This window comes from Telopea speciosissima, chromosome 5, assembly GCF_018873765.1.
Source record: "Telopea speciosissima isolate NSW1024214 ecotype Mountain lineage chromosome 5, Tspe_v1, whole genome shotgun sequence".
In the NCBI taxonomy this organism is placed as follows: Eukaryota; Viridiplantae; Streptophyta; class Magnoliopsida; order Proteales; family Proteaceae; genus Telopea; species Telopea speciosissima.
The window spans coordinates 33,384,482-33,395,360 of record NC_057920.1 but is presented as its reverse complement, the minus strand read 5'-3'; the positions used below and the strand labels follow the sequence as shown (position 1 = coordinate 33,395,360).

The 10,879-nt window shown below is 42.2% G+C and overlaps 1 non-coding gene across 1 annotated transcript; it reads right to left on the bottom strand.

Moving 5' to 3' along the window:
- Positions 1-10,422: 10,422 nt before the first annotated feature.
- Positions 10,423-10,529, bottom strand: LOC122663503. Its single transcript, XR_006333169.1, has one exon. It is a non-coding gene; the product is annotated as a small nucleolar RNA R71 (small nucleolar RNA).
- Positions 10,530-10,879: the final 350 nt, after the last annotated feature.

The following is a 10,879-nucleotide window of genomic DNA, read 5'->3' as shown; positions in this document are numbered from 1 at the left end:
CCCAGTGCCATCGCCCAGAGAATCGGGCGCAGGGTTTTTAAATCCGAGAATGGACCACTTTGATTACATTCTCTTCTAACCTCTTCTAAACACTTAGGGAATAGTCTTGGAGCGTAGTAGGGCCTATTTCGCACGAATTCTTCGTAATTTGCGCGAGCTTACACGTGTCTCGGTAAGTTTCTTCTTCACATTTACCTCTTTGATTACTTACTTTATTAAATCAGCTCCTAGATTAGGTTTTCTCTTTTCCTTGTCCTAACCTAACCACTTTTGTTATATATATATATATATATATATATATATATATATATATTTTATTTTTTTTTTTTACTTCTTGTAGAAAATGTCTACAAGCCGCCGCACTACTCGGAAATCGGTAGCTCAAAAGAGGCTACGGGTCGAATCCGAGGAGTCTTCTTACTCTTCGATTCCACCATCATCTCCTAGGGAGGATTCATCTTTCGAGGAGCCAGATTTCGATCACCATCTTTTCTCCAAGTATGAGTACGCCAAGGAATGGAGAAATTTTGCTTCTGTAAAGATAGTAAATGGTCGGGTGGTATGAGTAGAGGACTTCCACCAATATGGCCTCTTTGCCAAGTTCAATGCCCTAGGTTGGGTATCGATGTTATCCCCTACCGAGCCTTGTTATCCCAACCTGGATCGATATTTTTATTGTAACTTGATTCCATCCGGGGCACAAGATTTCATACTTCAGAGTAGGGTAAAGGGAGTAGATATCAGATTGACTACTATCCTATTGGCAGAGATTTTGGGTTTGCTTGACACTGGTGAGAGGGTTTACTATCAGCCCCGTATGGACATTTTCGATATGTTCTCTTTGGAGACTAGTAGGACTGCATTTAGGGCTTTGACAGGTTCAGGGGACACTCCCAAATCAGAGACTGTCTACAAGCCTAGTGCTAGAGTGATCAGTAGGTGTGTAACCTACAATATTTACCCTAAGGGTGGAAACAAGGGCAGCATTTCTATGATGCGGGCGTATATCACTTACTGCCTCTTGGGAGCTGGTTAGGGGGGTTCCAGTCATCAACCTCCCTTATTTATTGCTTCAAGTGATGCTTTATAATGCCCGGAACCCAGCCGATGGAAACCTTCCTTATGGGAAGTTCCTTACCTTGGTCTTCCGATATTTTGGGGTTCCATTGGAGGACGAGTTCATTGACAGGGTCCAATTCAGGCCTATCGATAAGATTTCTATCTTGAAGATGAAGGTGCCTGGGGAAGATCAAGTAGTGGATGAGGAGCAGGTGATAGCTAAGGATATGCAGTAGGGTGAGGGGCAGGGTGGTGATGCACAGGGTGAGGGTCAGATTGGAGAGGAGCTGGGAGACATTGGAGTAGACACTCAGGGCATATACACAGAGGAGCAGGGGTTAGGTCCAGATGATCTCAAGGGCGTTGACACTCAGTTTACATATTTACCCGCTTATGAGATGACCGGTGCCACTAGCTCACAGATTCCCGGTCCTTCAGAGTGGTCTCAGATGATGGCACATTTCCAGAGCCTCGGCACTCAGCTCTCGAGCTTAGCGACTAGGGTGGATCAGGGCTTCACTTCCTTAGAGATGAGGGTGGGGTCTGTAGAGCAGCGTCTAGATTTCTGGGACAGATTCTACAGAGTTGACTCTTGCCAGACTCAACCTCCACCGAGCGACTTGCCTCCTACAGAGTAGTTCCTATAGTACCGGACTTTCGTGCTACATGGTTTTGACTACTGTTATTTTCTTTATGCTTATGTACTTTTCTTTCTTTATCTTCAGTTTATGTACTTGTTGAATTGCAGTCATGCAATCAAACTTTTGTAACTATTTTTGAGTTCATAAAATTCTTGCATTTTACTTACTTACATCTACCTCCCCTATGATTTTTAATTCTTGCATGTTTTATTGTTTAAAGCTTATCAGTCCTAGTCTGCAACCCATAATCGTAAGAAGAGCCTCATGCTTTGATACCAAGCTCTGTCACACCCCAAACCACCCCCTAGGAGGATTAGGTAGGTGACCCGAATTGTGTAATGGCAATCCACCAAATCCCATGGATCTAGAAGCAGTGCTTACTATCATGGAACCATATCCACATCTTAACCATAAGTAAGATCAGAGTAATGCAGGACGTCTATAATTTAAAAGTAAATGGAAGCATAGCGATATAAGAAATGAGGATAATATATACATACAAAGTTTTGTTTGATACATCCCGCGGGCACACACAACCCACAACAAAGAAACAAAAGCTGATAAGCACATACAAAAATAAATATAGGATGAGCATTCTCAGCCCCCAAAAGAAAAACAAAGTTAAAAGCTACACAACCAAGTTAGAACGGGGATAACTCCAGAAAACCCAAAAGGAGTCCCTAGTCAAAACATCACATGCACGCTTCAATGGTCTTCATCCGCAATGACCACCGAGAATGTACGTAGAATCGGTATGACCTCCGTCGGGGTCCACACCAACATCGTCATAACAACTAAAACTCTCTTCCTCGAGATTGCCCGCCATGCCATAGCGGCATCCACCTGCAGGGTCATCTAAGAAGAGCATTGCATAACAGAGTGTGAGCCCCACTAAGCTCGTGAGCAAATAACATCAATCATGCATGCATATGCAATCACAATTCACAAGTTATATGATTCTACATGATATGCAAGTCCAGATTTTTATTGTTAGCCACCTATCATTACAACTAAGTTGAGTCTGTGCCACTACAATCCCCAATACATGTATCCCTGGTGTGGGCTTCTAACCCCTTCTCGTGATACACCCATTGAGTTGTTGGAGAAGACTGGTCAGCCCCCACATTCATTCACCAAGGTCGGCCTGACCAGCCCTCTGTGATTAACCTGAGGAGACAACCGTTCTTCCCTCATTTTATTTTCTGGCTTATAGCCCATATGCACCATTCCGGTGTTCTTTTATTCTTTTTTTTTTTTCACTCCCTGATAATTGGCCCACAGGTATCCAACACCTTAACCCCTGTTGGCAAGGGTTCGTGGCACGGGTGATGAAACTCTAGCCCCATGTCTACATGGCATCGTATGAGTCAAGCGGTGTCAACTATATCCCATAATACGGGCTACCACAAGCCCCATTTCCAAGCTGAGTACGGCATCTAATCTACCAATCACAATCATCATATAGAATTCACAGTGTTGATCAATAATAGATACTATGAAGTGATTTAAGTAACTTGAATTATAAGTAAATAACACAACAACCATGATTCAATTATTAATAGTGGGCATCAGATCATGATTACATTTACACATACGATAGTATCATTCACTCACTAGTACTTGGCTCCAGGTACTCGGTCACAAATTCAGTTCCAGCAGTGGTCTGGTTGTTGTCCCCGAGCACAGGATCAAGTCCTAGATGTAAATCAAAAGTTGCCATGTTAAGTTATCAGTCTATCATTAGAAGTCCTAGGGTTACCCTAATCTTACTGGGTTGACCCGGGGTTCAATTTATTCACTCTTGGAATCACTGAGCCTTATGCCGGGCCTTAGGTCATGTTCCGGTGCATGGACCAGTGTTAGGGCATAGAGGCAAATTGGTCATTTGACAATGTCAGCATCTGCCACTAGGTCAGAACATGGTCATAGTGCTGTCCACAACTTGTCTGTGCTATAGGACCAAGCACAGTAGTGATTCAATCACCAGCGGGGCCCACTAGGGTTCTGAATCATTTCCAAATAAGGACAAATGTGAGGAAGGGCTTTTTGGTAATTTCTAGCCTTCCAACAGTGTCCAGGGGGTATGTGGGTGAAATCCCCCAGGTCTGTCCATCATTCCAGCTAAATTCCCTTCACTGGGCGTTGGCCCTGGGCGATGTCTGCATCGCCAAGTGCATCGCCCAGTGCCCGTAGAATCGATACAGGCTGAGTTTTCAAGGCTGGGCTTGCATGGTTGGGCTCACACCTAATCCTCTGCATGTTTAGGGATTTAGGTAGCCCTAGTGATGGTCTACATCATGGTCCAATTGGTTTCTCCATCAGGGTTCCAGTCAGGCTGACTGTGGCTACCCAAGTAACCCATATGATTTGTGTTCAGGGTTTTGGTTAGGCTTGCAATTCAGTTGCAGCCATGTACAGAGCTGAAATCACCTGAAACAAGGGGGCTTGAGGCTGTACCCATCTAGGGTTTGGGTTGTACAGCCTTAGTCAGCTCCTAGGGTTCCAAAAACATTGACTAATAGGCTATCTGGCAGTACAGGTGGGCACAGCCAGATTTTGGCCATGGCAGCAGCATAAGTGCCCAATGAAAGGTGATAAAAATCATAGATATCCCATGCTCTATGCATGCATGGCAGATCTGGAGCCAGACTGGGCAAACCCTAGCTAGTCTGGGCTGCCCAGGGAGCAAAACACAGTGAAAACAAGAGAGGGATAGGGAGCAGCAGCATATAGGAGTATTTTATACCCACACAAGACTGGGAGAACTCGGATCCAAGCTGGTTGCAGGGCTGTAGCAAGTCCTCCTCCCTTCTTCTTCCTTCTTCCCTCTTCTTCTCCTTCTCTTCCTCTCCTTTTTCCTCTCTTTCTCTCCTTCGGATTCAGCAGAGAACAAGAGCTCTAAATGTTCAGGTCATGCCTATTTATAGGCCCAAGACCACTAAGGTCTATTTGGCCCAAAGTCCCCTTTTTAAAAATCAGTTTTTAACTTGATTCTGACTGATTCTGGGCTCACTGGTGGGGTCCACACTGAACCAGGGGTATGAGGTGGTCCCTCAAACTCCCCTCTATTAGTGGAGAGTTCCAATGTCCAAGTTGGGTGGTCCCCATAATTAAAATAATAAAAAATAATCAAAATCAGCCACTGGGCGATGTCACTAGGCCTTGCTGCATCGCCCAGAGAATTCCAGCAAGCTGAAATTCAATGGGGCTTGCACAGGGGTTTGACCCTTTGTCAAGGTATTGTCCCCATATGCCACCTAGGGACTTTTACATGATTTTTTAGAGGTGGGTCCCACCATTATAAGGAGGAGAGAGATTACCTGGGATCCGAACCATATATCAAGCTATGAGCTGCACAGTTGCAGGGGTCTGCTATCCATCTTCTAACAGGTATATAGGGAAACCTGTTCAAGGTATTCTCATTGATCTCATTGAGTGGAGTGATGCTCCATAGTGATCCTGGTGGCTTGGCTAGGGGTTCCTATCCTTGAACCAATATTCCAACTTGTTAGGGGCAGGGTTTGACAGAAGGAGAATCCTCGGACCCTCGATGAGAACCTATCAGGAAGAGAGAGCGGAGGCCCGACCAAACAAGTCCGAGTTGGGGAGGTACTCCAGAAGGTAGGGGCGAAAGGGAGATCTACCAAACACAAAGAAATTGATAAGTGAAATAATTGTAAAATCAGTACTAAGAGTAAATGAAAGTTGTTTTGAGCTTACATCCTCGGGCAGCAGCTCGTTCAGGAGACCCCGAACAGAGGGAAGATCCTTGTGGTGCCCGCTCTTCAAAAGGGTGCCCTTGGACCATCGCTCAGCCCTAGGGAAAGTCACGCACTGGTCCTCTCCCCCCTTGAAGGAGGGAATCTAGAAACGCAAGATCTCATAACTCCATGTCTGTAGGGAATGAAAGAAACCAGTAAATAAGTCAGATAGTAATAAGGAAAAGGAATAAGTTACTCAAAAATGAAAAAGAGGGAAATAAGATTCACCTAGATGACATAGGAGCACCCGATGAGGTTCGGGTAACCTAGGACCAGGAAGTCCATCATGTAAAGGAGGTGAGCGTAAGCCAAACCTCCCCAATCATACCCTACCACGAGGTCGAAGTCCTCAAAGAATTGGCAGAAGGCAAGGTCGGCGACCACTATCCCGATCATGTCGCTGAACACAACCTCGGCCAGCAGATACAGGAGAAAACATCGGACGATCTGGTTGTGCTCCACGGAGGAGGACTGATCTGTCACCCCTTTCACCCGCTAGATATTCCTCTTGGTTTTTGAAGAAAGGCCCTCGTATGCAACGTGAATCCTCGTCATACTCCTGAAGTAGTCATAGCGGTCCGCAAGGGCCAGCGCCACAGGCATCCCTCAGAAGGCAAGCCCAACGTTCATATGAAAATCAAGAGGTGTGATGGTCACCTCTCCTAGTGGTAAGTGGAAGGTGTGGGTGCTCAGCCACCACCTCTCTACCAGTGCCCGAATTGTTAGGCTGTCCAGCTCTCGGATGGGTAATGCGGTGATATGCCCCAATCCGGTCTACCTCACCCTGGACTGTACCTCCGGGCAAAGCACTCGGTACCACTCTTGTGCCTTCTTCGTGCTGCAATACTTCTTCGGCATCAAGAGGGTCTTACCGTGCAAAAACATAAGAGAAGGAAGAAATGATTAGATTCAAATAAATAAGGAGAAAACAAAAATATAAAGAGGAAGATAAGTCCAAAAATGCCTAGAATGGTGTTTTAGGGTTTTGTGTCAATTTGCGTACCTAGAAATGCCTAAGTTAGTATTTTAGGGTTTCACCTCAATTTACGTGCCAAAAGATGCCCGAGGTGATATCTGATGGCCTTGTCTCGATTTGCATACCTAAAAAATGCTTGAATCGATATTTTAGGGTTTTGCCTCAATTTATGCGCCAAAAGATACCCAGGGTGGTATCCGATGGCCATGTCTCGATTTATGGGCCTAAAAATTCCTGAGTCACTATTTTAGGGTTTTGCCATGATTTTTGCACCAAAAGATACTTGGCGTGGTATCCGATGGCCTTATCTCAATTTGCGTGCCTAAAAATGCCTAAGTTGGTATTTTAGGATTTTACCTCGATTTGCACGCTAAAAGATACCCGGGGTGATATCCGATGGTCTTGTCTTGATTTGTGTACCTAAAAAAATGCCTGAGTCAATAGTTTAGGTTTCGCCTCGATTTGCATGCCAAAAGATATCCGAGGTGGTATCTGATGACATTGTCTCGATTTGCATACCTAAAAATACCAAAGTCAGTATTTTAGGGTTTTGCCTCAATTTATGCGCCAAAAGATACTTGGGGTGGTATTCGATGGCCTTTTCTCGATTTACATGCCTAAAAATGCCTGAGAGTATTTTAGGGTTTTACCTCGATTTGCATGCCAAAAGATACTCGGGGTGGTTTCTGATGGCCTTGTCTCGATTTGCATGCCTAAAAAAGCATGTGTCGGTATTTTAGAGTTTTTACCTTGATTTACGCACCAAAAGATACTCGGGATGGTATCCGATGGCATTGCCTCGATTTGCATGCCTAAAAATGTCTAAATCGGTATCAATAAAATTTGTGCTTCTAAAGAAAAGAGAAATCATTTTGGTATTATGATACAAATATATATACATCAAAAAAAAAGAAGAAGAAAATGTGTATAAAGTGGTACAAGTAATTACAGTAATCCATTCCAGGAAGTAATAAAAAAATGTGTACACATATACAAACAAAAAACACCAAAAACATGTCATCCTGAGAGGTAAGTATCCACTGAGTGCCTCCGTCCTTGTCCAATCGGAGAGCCACGATCTCAGCTCGAGCACGTGCTAATTCGGTCTGATATCTCTCTGAATCGAGCCGATGCCTCTCGGATTCCCCCTGGTGGAATGTGGCCTGGGTCGTCTGAAAAAGAAAGAAAACAAACAACGAGCATATTATGTATATATTTAATAAAAAAAAATGGAACTCAACCAATGATGCATCATGTCCACTGATGAGCACATTTATGTGTGAAATCTTAAGGCATAAAGCATGCATTTTACCACATTGGATAGAGTTACTCAGTGCTTTCTTGTGCTTTTCAGGTTTTTGGGCTATTTATTACTATTCTGGACTATCGGGAGCTACGTGTCCAAAATTATACATAAAGATGCTCAATGTTTTTGCATGGCTGTGCTCAAAGCTAAATTTTGAGCAAGTTGGACGTGACGGATTGCAAGTATGCATCCGTTTAGGCCTCCATGCAGTTGGTTATTCTTTTTAGGCCAATAAAGAATAATGGGTCAGAAAAGAGCTAGAATGCAAGCCCATAGCTATTTTGCCACTTCCCAATGATATTTTTGGTATCAAGGAAGGTACTTTTAATCAATGGTTGAGATCCACTGCAAGTACAGGACTATTTTGGCAATTTTCCAATCTTGAAGAGAGAGAAGAACAGCTACCCACATTGCCTACACCCTCCACGATTTTTAAAGGGACAACACTGTCCACGATTTTTTTGAGCACCAAGGTTCCACGATTTTTTGAGGACAGCTTGGGTATTTGATTAATTGATTGAGTGGAATCCTAGTCATCACCCTTATTCTCTCTCTCCTCCAACTTTCCAAGGGCACTTTTGGAATTGTACTATGGATAGATTTCTTTTGAAAAATGTTCTCTTATCCTTGGAAGGTTGAGAAGTCAAAGATGCCTTGATCTCATTGCTTGGAGAAGACACTTATAAATAAAAGGAAGCACAAGTTTAGAATTAGAAAGTTATTTTTTGAAAAATAGAAGGTTTATGTAGCTAGGATTTTTATCTCTTAGTTTCTATTTTTCTTTTTTCTTGGGATTCAAGGAATGTAAAGGAGGAAGGAGAAGAGAATATTCACTTATTTTTGGATTTCTCTCTTCCCTTCTCTCTCCCCTCCACGGTTTTAGAAGGAGGCCTCTCTCCCAAAATCGTGGGCTCTCTTTGTCTCTTCTCCCCTTCCCCCAATAAATACCCCATAGGCTTTAGCTTGTAAGTAGTTCAATTCCTTAATGAAATTTCTCTCTTCTTCCAATTTTTGGCTTTCTAAGTTTTTTAGTTTTATTTATGATCTCAGTTTAATGGTTGTAATAGGTTTAATTCAAACTTTACTTTCAATTTATGTCTTCAATTTGGTTGTAATATTTTAATTCTAGGTTAATTTTTAAAGCTTTCTAGTCCAAGCTTCTAATCTTTGTGAGAAGAATTAGAGACTTGGAAGAGGAAGCCATGCAAGGGTTATTCAAGTGTTCAAGCTTCTTCAACTACATCCATGCAAAGCTTAATTAATTCATGCACTTTCAATTTTTGTAGAACGGAGTATTAGTTCTTAATTTTATTTTTAGTTTCTTCTTCTTCTTCTTAATCTCTTAATTTTATTTTTAGTTCTTCTTCTTCTTAACTTTCTAATTCTTCCATTATTTTTGTTTTAATCACACTCTCACCACCTCTATTCTCTCCATTCTAGTAGGAACTTAAATTTTCCACTTTTATTTTCATTCTCCTTCTACCTCTCTAACTCTTCCATGCTTATGCAAGTTTTTTTTTATTCACCATCATTATCATGCCATGCATTTTGTTAGGATTTTAATTTAATTATTTTTGTTTTAATTTCAGATTTGGTAGCGCCATTTCTAGTGTTAGAAGCAAGCAATTTCAATCCGGTTCGAGCCCCTTCAGGTTTTACATCTCTAATCTCTTAGTCTCATTCTCCCTCTCTAGTCTCTTCTTTTGTTTTTTTTTTTTATGTGGTTGTGGTGTGTGGCTGCTGTGACTTATTCCTTCAAATCCGCGTTAGTATTGATAGATTAGATTCTTATGTGTTAGGATGCCAATTCAATTCGTTAGATGCGTAATTTCGCTAGATGCTTGTGAGTTAGGACACGTTAATTTAATTAGTTCAATCCAATACTTTAATTTGGTTCATTTTACATTGCTTTTAAGTGAGTAAGATAAAGTGGCGTACATCTCTTTGAGTTCGACCCTTAGCTACGATTGATCCGTACGCTTACGGTTATTATTTCTTGCAAACAAGTTTTTGGCGCCATTGCCAGGGAGATTATTGTCCACTTTATTTTTTTGATTTTTAAGTAATTTGAAGTGTTTTAGTTTCTTTTCCTTCTCCTCTTATTTTTCAGAAAAAAAAAATAATTTTGTAAACCTCATCTTGTTTCTCTTTTGTTTCAAAGACTATGCGCCCAATCTAAAGGAGACTTCATTTTTCTTTAATTTTTCAAAAGGAGACTTCATATCTGTTTAGGTGGCTACAGTGTGGACCAGTGATTCAAGTAACCGTCTTATTAAAATACCACCTTTGACCCCACCTTTGACCATGGGTGACCAACAACCCAAGACTCTTAAGGATAGGTTTTACCCTGCTAGGGCTGCACAGCCTTCATGCATCAATTTGCTAGTTGCTACAGGGAACAACTATGAACTCAAGACCCACTTCATTAGTATGCTACCTCACTTCCATGGGATGGCTAATGAGGATGCCTATCTTTTTCTTAGAGAATTTGAGGAGGTCTGTGTTCTAATTAAGGTTCAAAATTTAACTGATGCTGCTGTGAGGCTTCGGTTTATAAACTTTACCCTGAAGGACCAGGCCAAGAAATGGCTCTATGGACTGCCAACTAATTCCATTTCTACATGGGATGAGTTCGCCATTGTCTTCTTGAGAAAACTTTTCCCTCTTCACAAGACCAATAAACTCAAGAGTGACATTCTCTAGTTCAGGCAGAAACCACATGAGTCCTTCTTTAGATTCATGGAGAGATTCAAGGACCTCCTTTTAGAATGCCCTCACCATGGTATTGACTTGTGGCAACTCTAACAGATTATTTATGAGGGCATAGACTTTTAGACCAAATAGCTTTTAGAATCTATGTGTCCTGCAGGCTTTACCTCTTTTTTTGATGAGAATGAGGCCTGGACATTCTTGACCAACTTGGTTGAAAAGACTAGGGAGTGGAAATACTCCCAAGAGGCTGAAAGGACCACTAAGGGTTACCTCATTGAGGGTATGCCAGCCAAGGAAGCCAAATTGGATAGCCTCATTAAAAGGTTAGAGTCCATTATCCCTAAAGAGCCTATGCCAGTTAACCAAGTCAATCACGTGTCAATATGCAGTTGGTGCCATACACTTGGACATCTTATGGAGGAAT